The sequence below is a fragment of the Engraulis encrasicolus genome, chromosome 14 (genome assembly GCF_034702125.1).
Source record: "Engraulis encrasicolus isolate BLACKSEA-1 chromosome 14, IST_EnEncr_1.0, whole genome shotgun sequence".
Lineage (NCBI taxonomy): Eukaryota > Metazoa > Chordata > Actinopteri > Clupeiformes > Engraulidae > Engraulis > Engraulis encrasicolus.
Genome location: NC_085870.1, coordinates 36044586 through 36061426, shown reverse-complemented (window position 1 = coordinate 36061426; position 16841 = coordinate 36044586). Strand labels below are relative to the sequence as shown.

General features: G+C 45.8%; 1 protein-coding gene across 1 annotated transcript in view; it reads right to left on the bottom strand.

Annotated features, from left to right (window-relative positions):
- The window catches only part of LOC134462518 (transmembrane protein 198-like), a 36369-nt gene extending 20841 nt beyond the window's left edge, over positions 1 to 15528 (bottom strand). Inside the window, exon 1 of the mRNA XM_063215588.1 lies at positions 14965 to 15528. The gene's annotated coding sequence lies outside the window, so the exon portion shown is untranslated. The remainder of the gene's footprint in view (positions 1 to 14964) is intronic.
- Between the last annotated feature and the right edge of the window lie 1313 nt (positions 15529 to 16841).

Here is a 16841-nt window from a genome sequence, read left to right as displayed (position 1 = left end):
GTGTGTGTGCATTCATTTATGTGTGTATGAGTGCAATAATTCTTTGTGTGTCTTTGTGTGCGTTTGTTCAGTTACATGTGCATGCGTGCGTGAATGCTTTGCATACATGAGCCTATAAAATTATACCCTGGCAAGCACGATGGCAAGCATGATAGTTGCAAGTGTGAACTGGTTTACATAGTTTCCTGAAGACCCCAAGTTGCCTGGCTTCCAAGTATGCTTGTGTGTGTGTGTGTGTGTGTGTGTGTGTGTGTGTGTGTGTGTGTGTGTGTGTGTGTGTGTGTGTGTGTGCGCACAGTCTGTTTGTGTAGCAACTGTGTATGTTTTTGGAAACTAGCACAATGCCAGCACTACCATCCTTCCCCTCTACCCTCCAACCCCTTTCCCCCTCCCACCAACATCCCTTCCCACTCCCCACTCCCCCAGCCTCGTGCTAGATACTAGGACATAATGACATTTTTCCATGTCTTGCCTAGGAGAAATCTGGCAGGGGCCAGAGTTAGGCCATGGCTGGGGGTGCAGTCTCCGTCTAGCCCAGAGGAAAGAGGCCTGCGCGGGTAGAAAAGGGGGACACTGGCTGCCTCCAGGGGTGCCCAAACAATGGTGAAGAATCTGAAACAGAATTATCACGGCCCCCCGTATGAGGGCTCCCCACAAGGAGTTCAAAATATCTATACACTTTAAAGGGTTTCCATTGGAGATACTACGTAGTTGTGCATAGGTCCTAAAACGGATTGTGATTAAAAGTGAAATAGTCAGTGTGTGCAGGAGTTTTTATATTTTTTTTCCCTGATCAGTGAAATATGGGTCATCTCCAATGCACCTGTCAGGTGAGATGTGAGGAAAAAAGAAGAAGGGTGCATGCATACTGAACAGGGCACAGAACTTACTGCTCACACTTAAGATCCTTTGTCTTCGATTATTTTATTCTCTGCCAGGATTACATTTCAACTCCGAATTTACAGTCAGCCTTTCTCATGCACCTTTTCCTGGGATGTACAGTGTGCACTCAATCTTCACCCTCAGCTACGCCCTTGCCTGGCTGCCTTGCTCGCTCTGTGCAGCACAGACACAGACACAGACACAGACATAGACACAGACACAGCTCCCCGGAGAAGCCTGTTGTTTATAGCTCTGCAGGAGCGGAGCTTTAGCATTATGTCCCATTATAAAAACAGGGTCGGGGCCGGTTGTCTAGTAGTCCAGAGCTGTGCAGGGCAGCCAGGCTACTCGGATGACAAACGTGATAAGAGCGATAACACAGGACCTGTGCTCTGCTCTGCTCTGTTGAGAGAGTGCAGTGTCACAGTCTGTCTGTGGCCGTTGCAAAACAGGAAGGTGCCTTGTTGCCATACGTGTGGCCAAGATGACACCCCTAGTCATGTAAGACGAGGTGCAAACACAAAACCTCACTAACAGCAGTTTCAGCATACCAGTTTCCCATACATAGACAATTCTGTGGAGAGCACCACACAGAAAAAAAACAGAGCACCACAAATTGCACATGCATGTCAATGGGGTTGCATGCATACACGCACTGGTCCAATGTGTTTTTGCCAGTGGCACCACACAATGCAACTTGGTCTGTAGGAAACACTGCATACGTTAGGTTTACTTGCCTGTTGCATGGCCACCATGGTAGTAGTCACAGTTGGCCGAGTCCAGATATCGGAAGTTTGAACAGCCAAACTGAGAAGCGACTAAATGGCCAAATAATAAAATCAAGACGAGCAAATCAGATTAGAGCAACTGTCATCAGCCACCCAATTGTGGTTTTGTTTAGGGAGATGGACTTTTTTATTACAAACGTCAAATGGTGATAATGTAGTCTGAGTCTGGGCACTCCTTTCCACAGAACACTTCCTGTACAGTACGTACAGCCAATACTGATGGCCATACCACAAACATTGGCCATCAATAAATAAATTAAAAAATGGGATGTGATGGTCAATCACTGCCAGGAAATGTAGCATAGTATTCATTTATTATTCATGTTAATAATGGACTTGAGAATGGCATTTAATAAATAATTTAATAATAACAACTCATCACTCATTTATTATTCATAACAACAGCTGATTTCCACAACAACATCTAAGCTTAGATGAATGACATTCATTATGTCCAACTGTTATAGCAAAATGTAGGTTTTTCTTACTGTATACTTCAGACAGGTTTGGTTTAACATTTAAGTTTAGTTGGTGTATGGTCTGGGACCAACTTCAAGTCCCGTGTACACATGTGTCTCTAAGACCATTTCCTCCAACCTCCATGCATGCCCGGCACCATGGCAGGGCCGCATGAGAGATTGACCGGACCCAGGACAAAGTCATCTGAAAGCCCCCATCCCCGACCCAATACATTCAATATAATGAGGACCCCCCCCCTTGACCCACTTGTTTCTGTCAGTTCCCCTGCAGAGCACAGCACGGGCCAGAGGACGAGAGGACGAGGCCAGCCGGTAGGTCCAGGATTTTTTGTTTTCAGCATGACTGGACCGGCGCCATCTCATTCCCTGGCCTGCAGGCCGTGACAAACAGGTGACAGCTGGATGTGGGGTTCAGGCCACACTCAGAGCTCCTGGCTCCAGGGCCGCTGACAACTTTGCCCGGGGCTGAGACAAAGACTGAGACAAAGACATCTAAAATCAGTACACGCAATGTAATGAGGCTCAAATTCTGGGCCCGTCTCCCTCTCCGTCTCCCTGGGCCCGTGACAACTGACCGCTTTGTCCCTGCCCGCTGGCGGGCCTGCCGGGCTCTCTGGCTCATGAGTGGGCTGGCGTGAAGCGTGACGAGGCCCTTGCTCTATGAATCTTACGGCTGCCTGTATAACAGGTCTGTTCCTGTCTCTCAGCTCAGCTGTGGACCCCATCGATAAAACGTCAAGTCTACTGGGACATGGAAAATATGGGGGAGCTTCATGCTTTTAAGTAATAAGCCAGGCAGAGAGGAAGACCGAGAGTCCTTTGCGTTTTTTCTGTCAACGTCCGTCCATTTCTTTCCATGTGCGCTTCTATGTTCTTTCCTTGCGCTTGAGGCCATAGGAATGTCCAGGCAGACAGACACAGACACAGACACAGACAAGACTGACACACACACACACACACACACACACACACACACACACACACACACACACACACACACACACACACACACACACAGGGTGTGAGGTGAAGTCATGCATTTAACTAGATTCTCCTGACATAATTAGGTGCTACCGAATGACCCCGTTGGGGACCAGGATTTGTGTGTTTGTGTGTGTGTGTGTGTGTGTGTGTGTGTGTGTGTGTGTGTGTGTGTGTCACATTGGAAAGAGCAAGACATTAACTCATAGCAAACACCAGCGTAGGGATGACTAGCCCCAGATACAGCAGCACTGAGAGAGAGAGAGAGAGAGAGAGAGAGAGAGAGAGAGAGAGAGAGAGAGAGAGAGAGAGAGAGAGAGAGAGAGAGCGAGCAAAGAAGAAGGATGACCATCTGTGACACGTTCATGCTCCAACACGTGGCCCAGGCAAGCCCCTACACGCAGCAACAAGCCCAACCACCGCCATCCCTCCACGCCATTCCCTACTATCGATCTGCACTAACTTACAGGAGACAGCTGCGGGTGAGGCCGGGTCAGGCGTTTGGGTTATGCACCGTGGCTGAACTTGGTCTCCCACTGTGACCTCTCTGCTAAAGGCTCCCCATACCACAGAGAGGACAGCTGGACGGGACAGGACAGGCAGCAGCAGCAAAGGCAGCCCTAGACTGGACTTCACGGGACTGGACTGGATTGGGCCCCAAAGTTTCAGCAAATGGGGAGGTGGCAGGGCACACAAGGCACTGCAGGGCAGGGAAAGGGGCAGGAAGGCATGGACTCAGGGTTTCCCCCAGCACTTAATTGCTAAGGCGGCCACCTTGACGCCCCACCACCTTGACTAACAATAATTCTGGGGGAAACACTGCATGAACTAGTAATCTGGCATATATTGCAGGGCATTTCCTGGTGGGCTGTCTGTTCTCAGGAGTCGAGGCTGTTGGTGTTTTTTTGTATTTTCTTACAGACTGGCCCACAATTTAGAGGGGGTCATGCAGGGGGGGCGACATGGCTCAACGGGCTAGGGAGGTGTACTGTTGCACCGGGAACCAGGCTTTGATTCTGGCCTCAGGTCGTTTCCTGATCCTTCCCCATCACTCAATGCCCACTTAATGCAGTCTCTCTCATTGTCCTTCTTAAAATAATTAAGGTGTAAAAAAAACATCAATAAAAAAGAGGGGGGCCGTGCAAAAATGCCTGACGCTTTTTTTGGAGGGGTCCCGTTCCACTCCCGATGCAGGGTAGGGTAGGGTAGGGAAAGGCAGGGTAGGGCAGGGTAGGGTTGGGGGTGTGTGGAATTCCACTTGCAAACTAAGACCGCAGTAACCCTGGGCAGCTGGGCATCTCCGAAACATCACCCTCTCCAGCTGTTGCTGCCTGGGCTAGGCCAGCTGGAGCTCCGTGAAGGGAATGTACTGTTTACAGTGTATGTGTGTGTGTGTGTGTGTGTGTGTGTGTGTGTGTGTGTGTGTGTGTGTGTGTGTGTGTTTGTGTGCGTGCTTGCCCAATGATTCTTCTTAACCACAAACAAACACCCATGGCATCTTCAAATCAAAGATCTGTTGCATCTGCATTGCAACATCCAACAAGCGGTTTGGAATCTCACATACGACCTTTTGGGAACACATGGTAACAAGGTGTAACTTATTACTGTAACAAAACTCACACACACACTCATGCCTGTCCAACTAATGTGACACGTTAGTTATGCTTCATCTGGTAGGGCCCTTCCCCAAACATCCCCTGCCACTAATTTCCCTTTATTTGAACCACTATGTCCAAGCGTGGTCTAAAATAGTTTAGAGAATGTCTAGCCTCAAGTCACATCTGATTAATAACCAAGTCAGCCAGTGATGCCTTAAGGTTTATATGGTTTTCTAAGATAAACACCTCAAACAGGAAGAAGGTCTCTGAAGACTGCCCATACTTCAGACCAGGGCTCTAAATTAACTTTCTTTCATCACCACCCAAAATGGCTAGTAGATGTTACTGCTACTAGCCAAACACACACTCACTAATGGGTGAAAGTGGCTGGTAAGTTGGTCCGTTTCACCAAGACAACTGAAATTTCACCAGCATTTGGCCAGTTGGCTGGTGTTAATTTAGAGCCCTGCTTCAGACTATTCTGACTTCGTGCAAATCTTCAGTTCAGTTTAAACTTTAGAGTCCTGATGTTATTGTCAGTGTCGTGGAGCAGTCTACTAAGGAGTAAACTTGCTACCTACAAGTTTATCATATCACATAAGAAACACAAAGTGAAATGTATTCGTTATTATGCTTTGAGGCTAGTGATCCATATTCATCATCATTGTGTCAGTAGCCTTGGTAGATAATAACAGAGGAAATTTTACTAGTTGTCAGTCACCTAGAACAGGTGAACAATTTTGGAACAATTAGTTCAAGAAGTTCATTAACATTGTGGGAAAATAATGTGATTTTATAGTTTTCCTGTGTCTGAAAACGCTCCAGACAGTGAGCAGTGGCTAGAGGAGCCACTTGAACTTTCCCCCATGAAGTTCTGGGTGACTAATGAAACTTTCCCACAGTCAACCTTTCAACCTAACAGCATAATCAGCACAATGAAGGCACAACTTTGCCCATGGCATTTACCTTTAACAGATTCTAATTCCGCGACCCTACTTGACCCTACAATGGGCGGGAGAACTTGACCTGTGACCCCTCATCATCTACAAACCGCACAGCAACCCCCTCTGCCTCTATCACACACACACGCGCTTGCACGCTTGCACGCACGCACGCACGCACACACACACCTCTCCATGGGAAGCTTGGTTTGGAGAACAGGAAGTGGGGATCAATGGATCAGGCTGCGACGCTCTGACCTTTTCCCCTCCCAGACAGGAAGCAGGAAGTGAAGCCACAGAGGAGGAAGTGAAAGAAGAGACTCGCTCCACATCACATCATCACATCGCACACACGATTCTGACCCAAGACACTTTTTATCACATCCAAACCACACAATAGGACTTTATGCTCTATCCCTTTCTGATATATTGTTGTTTGTTCAGAAAAACAATGATCGTTGTCTGGGTGACAGATTGAAACAATTTCGGCAATACTACTCATAGAAGGATTATCAGTACTAAACATCAACAGTGCTCCTTTCACACTGACAGTTTTAGCAAAGAATCTCTGTAATTCTACAATCGCGGCATTCATTCTACAAATTGAATAACCATGTTAACAGCAGGGGCATAAGTTCACTGATTAATTTTTTTTAAAGGAGGGGATTTCAAAACTTACACTTCCCACTGGCACACCCAGCACATAGCAAGTGCCTATCATGTGGAATTTTCTAATGTAAACTAAGCACAACTACAGCTACCCTGCCAATTCAATCACAGCAATGCCCACCCCCACCCTGCTCTCAAAAAACATCTCTCTACCTTCCCTGAGTCAGCAGACTTTGGAAACCCAACACCCTCATACCCACCAACCCTGATGTTGACCAGGCTTCCAGGCCCACTTTAAAAGATGCTGCTGGACTGGACTCGTTTCAAATGACATGTGCACTCAAGACAAATACTCTATATGGATGGAAGAATACACCCCCACCCAGGGATATTCCATAAACGTCTCCATCTCTGGGGTGTGACCCTTTTCCAATATAAACATTAACACTGCATCCCCTGCAATAATAAACGGCGCCGGAACGTGTGTTGGCTTTAGGGATTATGCTCCTGCTAACGTGTGGCAGACCTGACAGCGCTGCACTGACTTGGGAGCAACTGAACAAGTGGCGAACAAGCCAAAGCGTCACGAGCTGGGATAGATATTACTAACTCCCTACGTTTGCTACAGCAGCCCAACTTATAGCCATATAATCATGCTATCGAAAAACTTGTTCACCACAGTCAATTCACAAAATACATGGTTCAGGTTTAAGAACAGGGTTTGGGTTGGGAGTCAGGGCGTTGCTTGACCACCGTAAATGTATAGTTCTAGGCATAGTTCTTTAAAAGTTCCAGTTCAAACTGAAGCCATAGTCATTAGGACGAGACAGAGGCTCAGACAGAGCGCCGGTTCTGGGTAACCTATGCCCAACATTTGGGCCTTTTCTGTAACGGTTCGGTTCAACATATTCTTTCAGATATGATTCTAGGTAGAGGTGCACCGAAATTTCGGCAACCATATTGTACAATAGTGAAAAATATAACTTTTGATAACTTTCAAATGAACTGGAATATTTGGTTTCAGTTTCGGTATTCGGCCAAGTGAGTAATTATTATTCGGCTTCGGTTACAAATTTTCATTTTGGTGCATCTCTAATTCTAGGTAACCTATGCCCAATGGGCCTGTTCTGTAATGGTTCTGGTGGTCCATCATATTCTTTCACCTATGATTCAAGGTAACATATGCCCAATGAGGCCGTTCTGTAATGGTTCTAGTGGCCCAACATCCTTTGAGCAATGATTCTGGGTACCCTATGCCAAATGCTGCCATTCTGTAATGGTTCTGGTGGTCCAATATGTCCCTTCTGGCCGGTCCAAGCCATGCCGTGACAAGCGCAGTGCAGTGGTACCGGCGGGAGTGTTGTTTGTGAAGAAGCCCCCCCGGTCTAATCAATGGGGCTCTCTGTCTCTGCTCATTGGCAGAGGGCATAGGGGAGAGAGAGGGGGGACAAAGATGGACAAGACAACAAGTTTGTCATCCAAATCCAACATGTCTGGCTCCATCCGTGAGACAAAGGTCCTCACGGTCCGTGTGAGTAAGAGAATGTCTGCATGTGAGTGTTTCATGAGTGATCACATTGTATCATGGCTGAAAAACACATGCACATACAGTAAGTACATACACGCTCTCAATCTTTCTCACAGAGACGCAAAATGAGTAAAACAATGAAGCATGACACTAATAACATTTCTGGCTTGTCTGTGCATGTAAGTTTGGTCTGTAAACAATGTCCTTTTCTTTCTGTTCACTGTACAGTAAGTCACTTCACTGGATATACCAAAGTCCTTAAAACCCAGATCTTGTGATGACAATGGGCCTCCACAACAACTTTGAATGTCCTTTTTTTCAGTCCGTTTCTCTCTCTTTCTCTCTCGCTCTCTTTCTATCTCTCCTTCCTGGCCTCTCTGAAAAAACACTTTGTTCCTCCGAGAGCGAATGAGGAAAAACCTGCAGCGTTTTTGGCAAGCTCTCTCGCCCACTCTGCTCTATCCCCCACCACCACCTCCCTCACCCAGCACCCCCCAAACCCACCCCCACAACACACAACCAACCCCCTCCCTCACGACAGTACTCTGCCTGGACCCAAACAGAGAGAAGAGAAGAGAAGCAAGCGCCCTCCATCAAAGTCCTGACTGTTTACTGGCCTTTCTGCCTTCAAATGAGAACCACTTGCACTGGGGAAGAGAAAGGGGAAAAACAGAGAGAGAGAGAGAGAGAGAGAGAGAGAGAGAGAGAGAGAGAGAGAGAGAGAGAGAGAGAGAGCGCGCGTGTGCAGGAGAGGGGTAGAGAGGTAGTCTATGAATAAAAAGAAGGTACAGCAGAAGGGAAAATAAAGGGAAAGGGGCGACAGGGCTTGGGGAAAATGTGATTTTTTTCACCACATTCATATTACATGCAGACAAAATCTAGCAGTAAAATCTTTGTCTTAACCATTCCTACAACTGGATGCCTTCTAACATAGAGAACACCCTACAGCAGTAAAAATGCATCTCAATGACATACAAACTTCACAACGCTGTCTTCTATCCTATTACAATGGGCACGTTCTGATGAGTATATAAAACCCCCTATTATCCGTTAACATATGCCGTCTGAGAAGGCTTTATAAGGATTTGTAAGACCTCTATGGCTCGTATATAACAATCACAAGCCAGATACAGACATGCATTGGGATAGCCTATGCAGCAAAAAAGCCCTGCTTATGTAATGTCCGAATGTGTGACACATATGAGGGGCTATGGTACAGTGGCTGGCAGATGCTTTTGAGCGCAGACCAATGCACAAGGCCAGGGGTTGTATGGAACATATTCGTAATCGAGCGTATTTCTGAGCTGGGGTGGGTTTCTTTTCTTCGCAGATGGGAGAGGGATGTGTCATTCTGGGATCCACAGTGCCTTGTGTTCTTCCCAAACTGAGCCACAGAGGCCCTTTACTCTCCTCTCCTCTCCTCTCCTCTCCATGCCGGCCTCTGTGAAAAACGCTGCACAATGGAGCTCTTTCTGTTTGGAGATTGCATGGAGCGCTTCTTAGAGAGAGAGACAAAAAGAAAGAAAAAGAGAGAGAGAGAGAGAGAGAGAGAGAGAGAGAGAGAGAGAGGGAGGGAGGGAGAGAGAGAGAGAGCTAGCAAAAGAAGACGGTGAAACTGAGCCAGGGTGACAAAGAGAGAGTGATTGAGTGAGTGAGGAAGAGAGGAAAAACTCAATTTGTGCAGCCCTGCAGTTGCAATAGCTCTGTGGAAACCCTCATCCATTAAGAACCCTTATTAGATTGAGAGGAGAGAATACAGAGGCAAAAAAATAAAAGGCAAACAGCAACAGCTACATTGTAAACATATGCCTACAGTACTACTGCCTGTGTGCCAGTGCCCACACACAACCAAACACACAGACACACACATACTGTAACCTTGACTCCCACGGAGTCTGTCTCTGGGACTTAAGCCACTTCCAGGTCAGGTCTGTCATTTGGGGCAATTTATAGACAGCCCAGCGGCTCCTTGAAGGGAATCCCAGCCTCAAATAAATGCCTATCACCCACCCAGACCAGACGAAGCTGCCCCCAGCACTCCGCTCCTCCCTATTGCTGCACTACACTACACTACACTGCAGTGCAGTCCCTATCATTCCCTCTCTGATTCGTGCAGAGCCTGATATTTTAACATTATTGTCACCAAAATTGTAATGACCAAGTCTTGATCTGTTAATACTGTCTGTATAGTCATATAAATGTTGTTATGATGTACTGTAGTTGAGTGCATTCAGCAAAGAGTAAACAGGGCTGCCAACGGGCCCATCTGAAGTAAGACACACTCCTCCACTACTCGACTACTCTACTGTACGGGAGCCTCTGCCTCTGCTTTCCCCAGCGCTGCTCACACCTCCTCCTGCTCTAGCGCAGGCTATTTCCAGGAGTTGAAATGAGGGGGTATATTTAAAGGAGTGGCACTACGCAAAAAATATACAGTAAAAAAAAACTTTGCTTTGGCGGCGAGTCCTATCTAGGCTAGCTCCCCTTTTCTCATGCATTCCGAAGCTCATTTACAGCGAATGTTTACCTTGTACACACATATAATAACGTATTGTATATGTGTACTTTCGGCTTCCCGAAAAAAAAAAGTTGGGCCTGGTAATTGAAATAAACTGGGAGTTTAACCAGATGCTGTGAGTGACGAGAGCACACCCATGATTTTCATTGTAATAAGAAACAGTGAAATTACACAAAAACACCCACCCACTACGACTGATATGCAAGACCCATATGTTTACATGAGGTAGCCTAGAGGGAAAATTGGTAGCTTGAAAGACAAAAAGAGGAGAAATTTAATTTAAACTTGTCTGCTGTACATACAGGACATGCCGATAAGAGCTTTTCTATACAACTCTGGTGATCACTTTTAGACTGAATTTGTTAAATCACAGTTGCAGAGCCCTTCCAGACAAAAAAATATCATCCTACTGTTTGTATTACTGTTCATTATCCTCATCACCCACCTTATCAGCGTAACCCCATAATGCATGCTGTTCCACCAATGGAACGCTTTATTAGTCATAGAGATGTTAACTACCATAGTACTACACAACTATGGCATAACACAGGGCCTTTGGTAATGCACTACGACTTAGTCATTGCCATTCCTGTAACAGCAAATTTATAACGCTGTGTCTTAACAGGTTAAGCTTAGTATCTTCATGCTTTCACAAAGTCGGTCTTTTCATGGCACTTGTTGTATCTGGTTTTGAATAGGACCTAGTACAAATAATACTCTGTTTAAAAGGTATTGGCCATTACTATCATTGGCCACTTACTACTTCGCAAATATCTTCAGAATGCACACCACTCAACCATTGGAATGCTGTCCTTAGTTAAGCTTAGTCATTGAAAAGACTTCACTACCATAACACTGTATTGCAACATTACACAAAACCTTTTGATGCATTACAACTTGGTCACTGCCATTGTGGTGACAACAAATATATAAGGGACCTTGTATTAAGAGATTAACCTTTCATTAAGCTCTAAGTTATGTATTAAGAACTCAATTATTCTTGGAAAGCCTGGTCCCTGTCCCTGATATAGGCGGCTAACCCACATGTAAGATAGCCTATTCTTAGAACTTGCCTGGCAGGCTATACTATAGGGCCTACATCATGTGTAACATATTCGTAACCTACAAATACCCTTCCTGGAATCACTCTTCACCTCATTATATCAGTGACATGCGTAAGGCATCATCAGCTATCTATTATTGCAGCTGTTGAGAAGAACTGGGCGGTAAATTTGCATTCCAATCACACAAAACCTGACAAAAACATAAAATAAGAGCATTATAAAAAAACACACACACAAAAAAGGTGTCAGGTAGGCTAGATCATGGAATTAGGGTTAAGCCAAGTCACTCGGCAGGGACTCAGGGAGGGGATTGGGGAAAAGGTCGCCTGCCCTGGCCCGTGCTAGCGGTTGTGGTTTGGGTCAGGGTTGGGGGAGACCTCCATACCATCACGACATGGAATGATAATCTGTCTTAATCAAATGGGCCCTGAGCTGAGCTCGACCAACCGAGAGTCAGGCAACACTCTTTGCAGGATGAAAGGGCCCAGGGCAGGGCCGAAAGAGGATACGAAGGACTTGGAGCGAGCAGGGCCCAACCCAGGGAGCATTGTACAGACCAGCACTTTTCACACAGAGTGCCTCTTGTCTTTCTCTCTCTCTCTCAGAGGCACCAGGCCACTGCCAACCAGGGAATACCACCCTGAACTGATACTAGATCAGTCTCACGGTAGGTAGTGCACACAAGCACGGCCATGCTTGGTAATTTCAGGCAGCCCACAGACACACACAGAATGTGGTCTTTAAACCTGTTAGGATTGGAGGGGTCCCACTTACAGCCAAGTAAACATCTAAAACCGTATGCTCTGAGGTCAACAGTCCATGATGGGGGGAAAAGACAACATACAGTAACTGGGGGGAAGAATACGACTGGTGAGCGACAGGAAGTTGGATGATATTTCGTCCCCTGATAAAAATCAGCTGCACACAAAGCCTCCACAGTCCATTTTGATGAATGAGGGGGGAGACAGTCGTATGGCACGCAGAGGTCAAGAGACTGCCGATTGGTTCGAAGAGGGGTTCCGAAGAGGTCGCTAGCTCAGCTCGGCTGTGCAGCAGCGCCAGTGAGACGCTGAGACGACGCGTCTGCGACGAAACAACTGAGCAATTCATGGAATCTTGAAACCAAACAGCCAAAGCTTGGAGGACTGGAGATGGCAAAACTGTCAGGGAGCAGGGGGGGACAGAGCGACAGGCACCCATGCCATGCCCTTATACAGCTCACCAGGCCTCATCCTAAACCCCAACTGGTGTATGCAGCTGTTTTCTGGACGCATGTAACTTACTGCTTCTTCAAAGACCTGTTCCTTCAAGATCTGAGGCTGCTTGACAAAACCTGCCCATCCCCCCTTCTCAAAACGGCTTGCCTGACATGTCTGGGTGAGAAAGCACACAGTCTTGTGCAGGATTAGCTTTGTATGGATGCTAATGCAAATTTAATAAGAATAGCAGTTAGGGTCTTTGATATTCCACAAACAGCTCTGCTTATATCAACATTTCGTTATCAGGGATCATCACACGCTGTAGCATACAATGAGCCCATCATCAATTAGATTGACACACATTTGCATGATAAACAAGCAGAGACTGAGAGCTGCTATCCTCTCGTGATCGGTAGACTTTATAGACTTCCTAGTTATCAGGCTTTCCTAAAGATACAATACGCTTATCTTATATCCTGCGTGTAGTGCAGAGTGCAGACCAAAGTGTTTTAAAATATTGCACATTGCAATTCATGTCTGACTAGTAGAAGTCATAACAGTGCAGCTAGGCCGTGCTACTAACATGTAACAAGCTGTTCATGACAGCATGTTCTTCAAAGGCCCTCTGCACATCGGTTCTGCCAAAGTGTGGCACACTGCTCTGGCAACGTTTGATTCCACTGTGTTCAATACAACCCTGCACGCCAGCGCCGATGCCTGCGGATGTCCGGACATCTGCGCTGGTGTGCTGGGTTGTATAGAAAACAGTGGAATCAAATGTTGGCTGAGCAGTGCTCCACACTTTGGCAGAACCGGTGTGTGCAGAGGGCCATAGTCCACTCTCATGCCAATAGTGAAAGGCCTTGCAACTGATTTAGTTCAACTTCTGGCTATACAAGGCTGCATAGTTGGATCACAACAACAAAAACAAAACGAGCAAAAAAATGCCAAGCAAGAAAGGGGGGAATGACTTCATTCTGCACTGCCGGCTGACTGATCATACAGCTCTGCTCTGCTCTGCTCGACTCTGGGCCTCATGCAACATGTGTATCTAATGGATTTGGTTTCTAGAGGCCAGATAAAGCCATGGAACAGAGCCCAGAGGGAGACGGCGTTGTGTTGTGTTATGTTGTGCATTTTCTCCATCCAACAGCGGACCTCTCTCAACAGATCTGGGGGGGGGAGCAGATGGTGGAGCAGATGGATCTCATAACTTCTAAGCTGATTTGACTGAGGTTTTTGACAAGTTAGAGGCTTCCCTCACCTGGTTTCCCAGGAACAAATACTCGGGCGACCACTGAGCGACAAGGTCAAGGATGAGAAAAAACACACAGGCCTATTCTGTTCATGGAGCTGCCTCAGGGCAGGTAGACTATACCAAGAGGTTCACTGTTCATTGGAAGAATAAAAACTTCAGGCTGAACCTCATTTGAGCCACTGAGCACTCATTGGATGTCTCCAATGTGTGATAACATCGGATTCTCTTTCAGCAGGTCAAATCAACCTGTTGAGTTTGCTCTACAGAGCATGGTGAATATAATCACTCCTGGCTGCTGATCGAAGCTCACCTCACCTCCCTCCCTGGTCTGCCACCCTGGCAAAGGATAGGGTCGCGTCTGAGTTTTCCCAGGGTACTCCAGTCAGAGCCATCTGGCCCAGGGCAACTGGGGGCTCACAGAAATGGGGGTGCTGGAGGGGGGAGTGTAACAGGAGACGCGGTGTGACTTTGCCACAGAGGGGACCCAAGCTATCATTACACCCGAAAAGCAAGGCACCCTCCCACCGCTAAACATACATCCCCACCAAGTCCCTTTCAAGTCCTCCACAGCCCAAAGCTTGGGACCCAAAGAAACAGGGGCAGCAGTGAAACTGGCTCGTAAAACAAAATTTTGTGATCCACGTCAGAGAGAAGGTGGGGGGGGGGTGACTGTATGCTAGATGCATGCAGAACTGTCTCTTACACACTTCAGTGCAAGAGGACCTACAGTCAGTTGATACATTCCTCAGAAATCCTCTACTTAGATAAATACTCAATTTTCTGTGTCTAAAGCACACGTTTGACATAGCTGAAATTTTGCTGGACGGTTGCTTCAAATGCCACAGTTTGTTAGCAAAGTTGTTTTGTTTTGTTTTCACATGGACCTGAGGGCTAAACCATGCCCGTTACTGTTGAGATATCAAGTGTGTATCATCTGCAATACTGTCACATCTTGGTCTGTGTATTTTGTAGCTTTGCAGTTTAAACTTTCCGTTTCCAACTCTGCAGTAAATAGTACAAGTAGTTCTAAGTAGGCTACCGATTTTTTAAAAACAGATTTTCGGCTTTAAAACTTCAAACCAAACGGAAGACAAGAAAATAAAGAGTAGACTGACTTACCAACTCACGTCCACTCCGTGGGTTTTGTGTTTTCCGTGGGAACTGACAGGCATGGAATAGTGAATAAAGTAGGAAAGCGGTAGTTATAGAACGGTAATTAGCAAGCCGAAATATAACTGCTCAATTTCGTCCATTCAAAATTTGTGTCGACTCAGCCGTTAGCTCGAAATTGCGTACAGTAGGCTACAGCTGGCTAGCTTCTGTCCTTTCAAAAAATAACAAAAAGGACGATGAGACAGACTATTGTTTCGGCGCGTCCAGAGTGCTCAGCGGTTTATGTTGAAGTGCCCTGTGATGAATCTAAACTAACGTTAGCACAAGCAGCCAGCAGTTGGCTAGCTAGTTTGGGTCTGGAAAAAGTTAACTAGCTCTGAAGTCCCTTCTCTCTCTCTCTGGCTCTCTCTCCCTCCCTCTCTCTCACACAGTCGCTCGCTCACTCACTCACTTCTGGTACCCATGGGCTTCTTCCTCTCTCTCTTGCCTTGAGTTGGAGGACTTCTCCGCCCTTCCCTCTTCCTCGTCTCGCGACCGGCCAACAGCTGAAAACGTTTGACATCATAGCCAAAAGGCCATCTGTTATTGTCGGTTGTATGAAACTGGAGGACGGGAGATATTTTTTTTTTAAAAAACAAGTTACTTTAAAAAAATATTTAATCGATAGGCTTGTCATAAAAAGTTGTTTAAATTCACCAGGCTGTTCGTGTTTTCCTAATTGCACCAACAATTAAGATTAGCATACATAATTGATGTGCAATAAAATATTGAGATGACCTGCACTAGAATAGCCTTAGGCCTAATCCTGAGGGGCTGCTTCTTTCAATTGTTGTCATTCGGTGATTTGAGCACAGACAAAGCAAATAGCCCTAATAGGAACTGACTGAAGAACTGTTAGGACATTCAGGTGGACTGAAGGGGGCATTAGAGATGAGAACATTGAAGAATAAAGGATAAAACTGCAGTCAATACATTGGTTAATCTTGATCCGTAGTTAATTAATTTCTGTCTTGCACATTCAGCAAAACAGATAAGATTAATACAGACAGCCTGTTGATTAAGACTAGATTTGTTGCATGGGGCCTGTTGTTATTGAGTAATAATGTAGTTTAATTAAACATAGCCTATTGTAGGCCTAGATCTGCATACCCTACTTACTGTTTTTGAATGTAGGTGATTTTACTAAAAGTCATGTCCTACCACACTGAAGGACCAATGTCTACATAGTGACATGAATTAAATGCAGTGCTACTATTTGGTGTAGGCCCACTAATTTGATGAATACAATCAGATAGTGATAAACTGATAAGGCATTTGAAAACATTTCTAAAATGCAAACAAAATGATGAAAATCAATATACATTGACCCTATTCAGCCCATTTCTACCCATGAAGCGTATGCCCTCAGTAGACCTGTTTCAGCATAAACTTTAGGCCCTAAGGTGGTTTTCATATCGAGCAGCTACAAATGTCCAAAGCATAGGTGATTTCTTTGCTATATTAAATCTTAACTATATCATTTTCATTACTCTGGGTTTGGTTCATAAACACAATTTTTTCCTGTAAATGAAACACATGTAAAGGGAATATTAGTGTGTGTGTGTGTGTGTGTGTGTGTGTGTGTGTGTGTGTGTGTGTGTGTGTGTGTGTGTGTGTGTGTGTGTGTGTGTGTGTGTGTGTGTGTGTGTGTGCGCCCGCGCTTACAGGCTACAGCTTTTGCCCGTATTGTTATACATGAGTAACTATCTGGACACAGATCTAGGTATTGGCATACTCTGCTAGATTTTAACAACTTTTATTTCATGCTGTTTGGCTCACTTTATTTTTTTCCTTACCACAGACTGATGATGTTTACTTTGTTGTATGATTATATTGACAAAAAT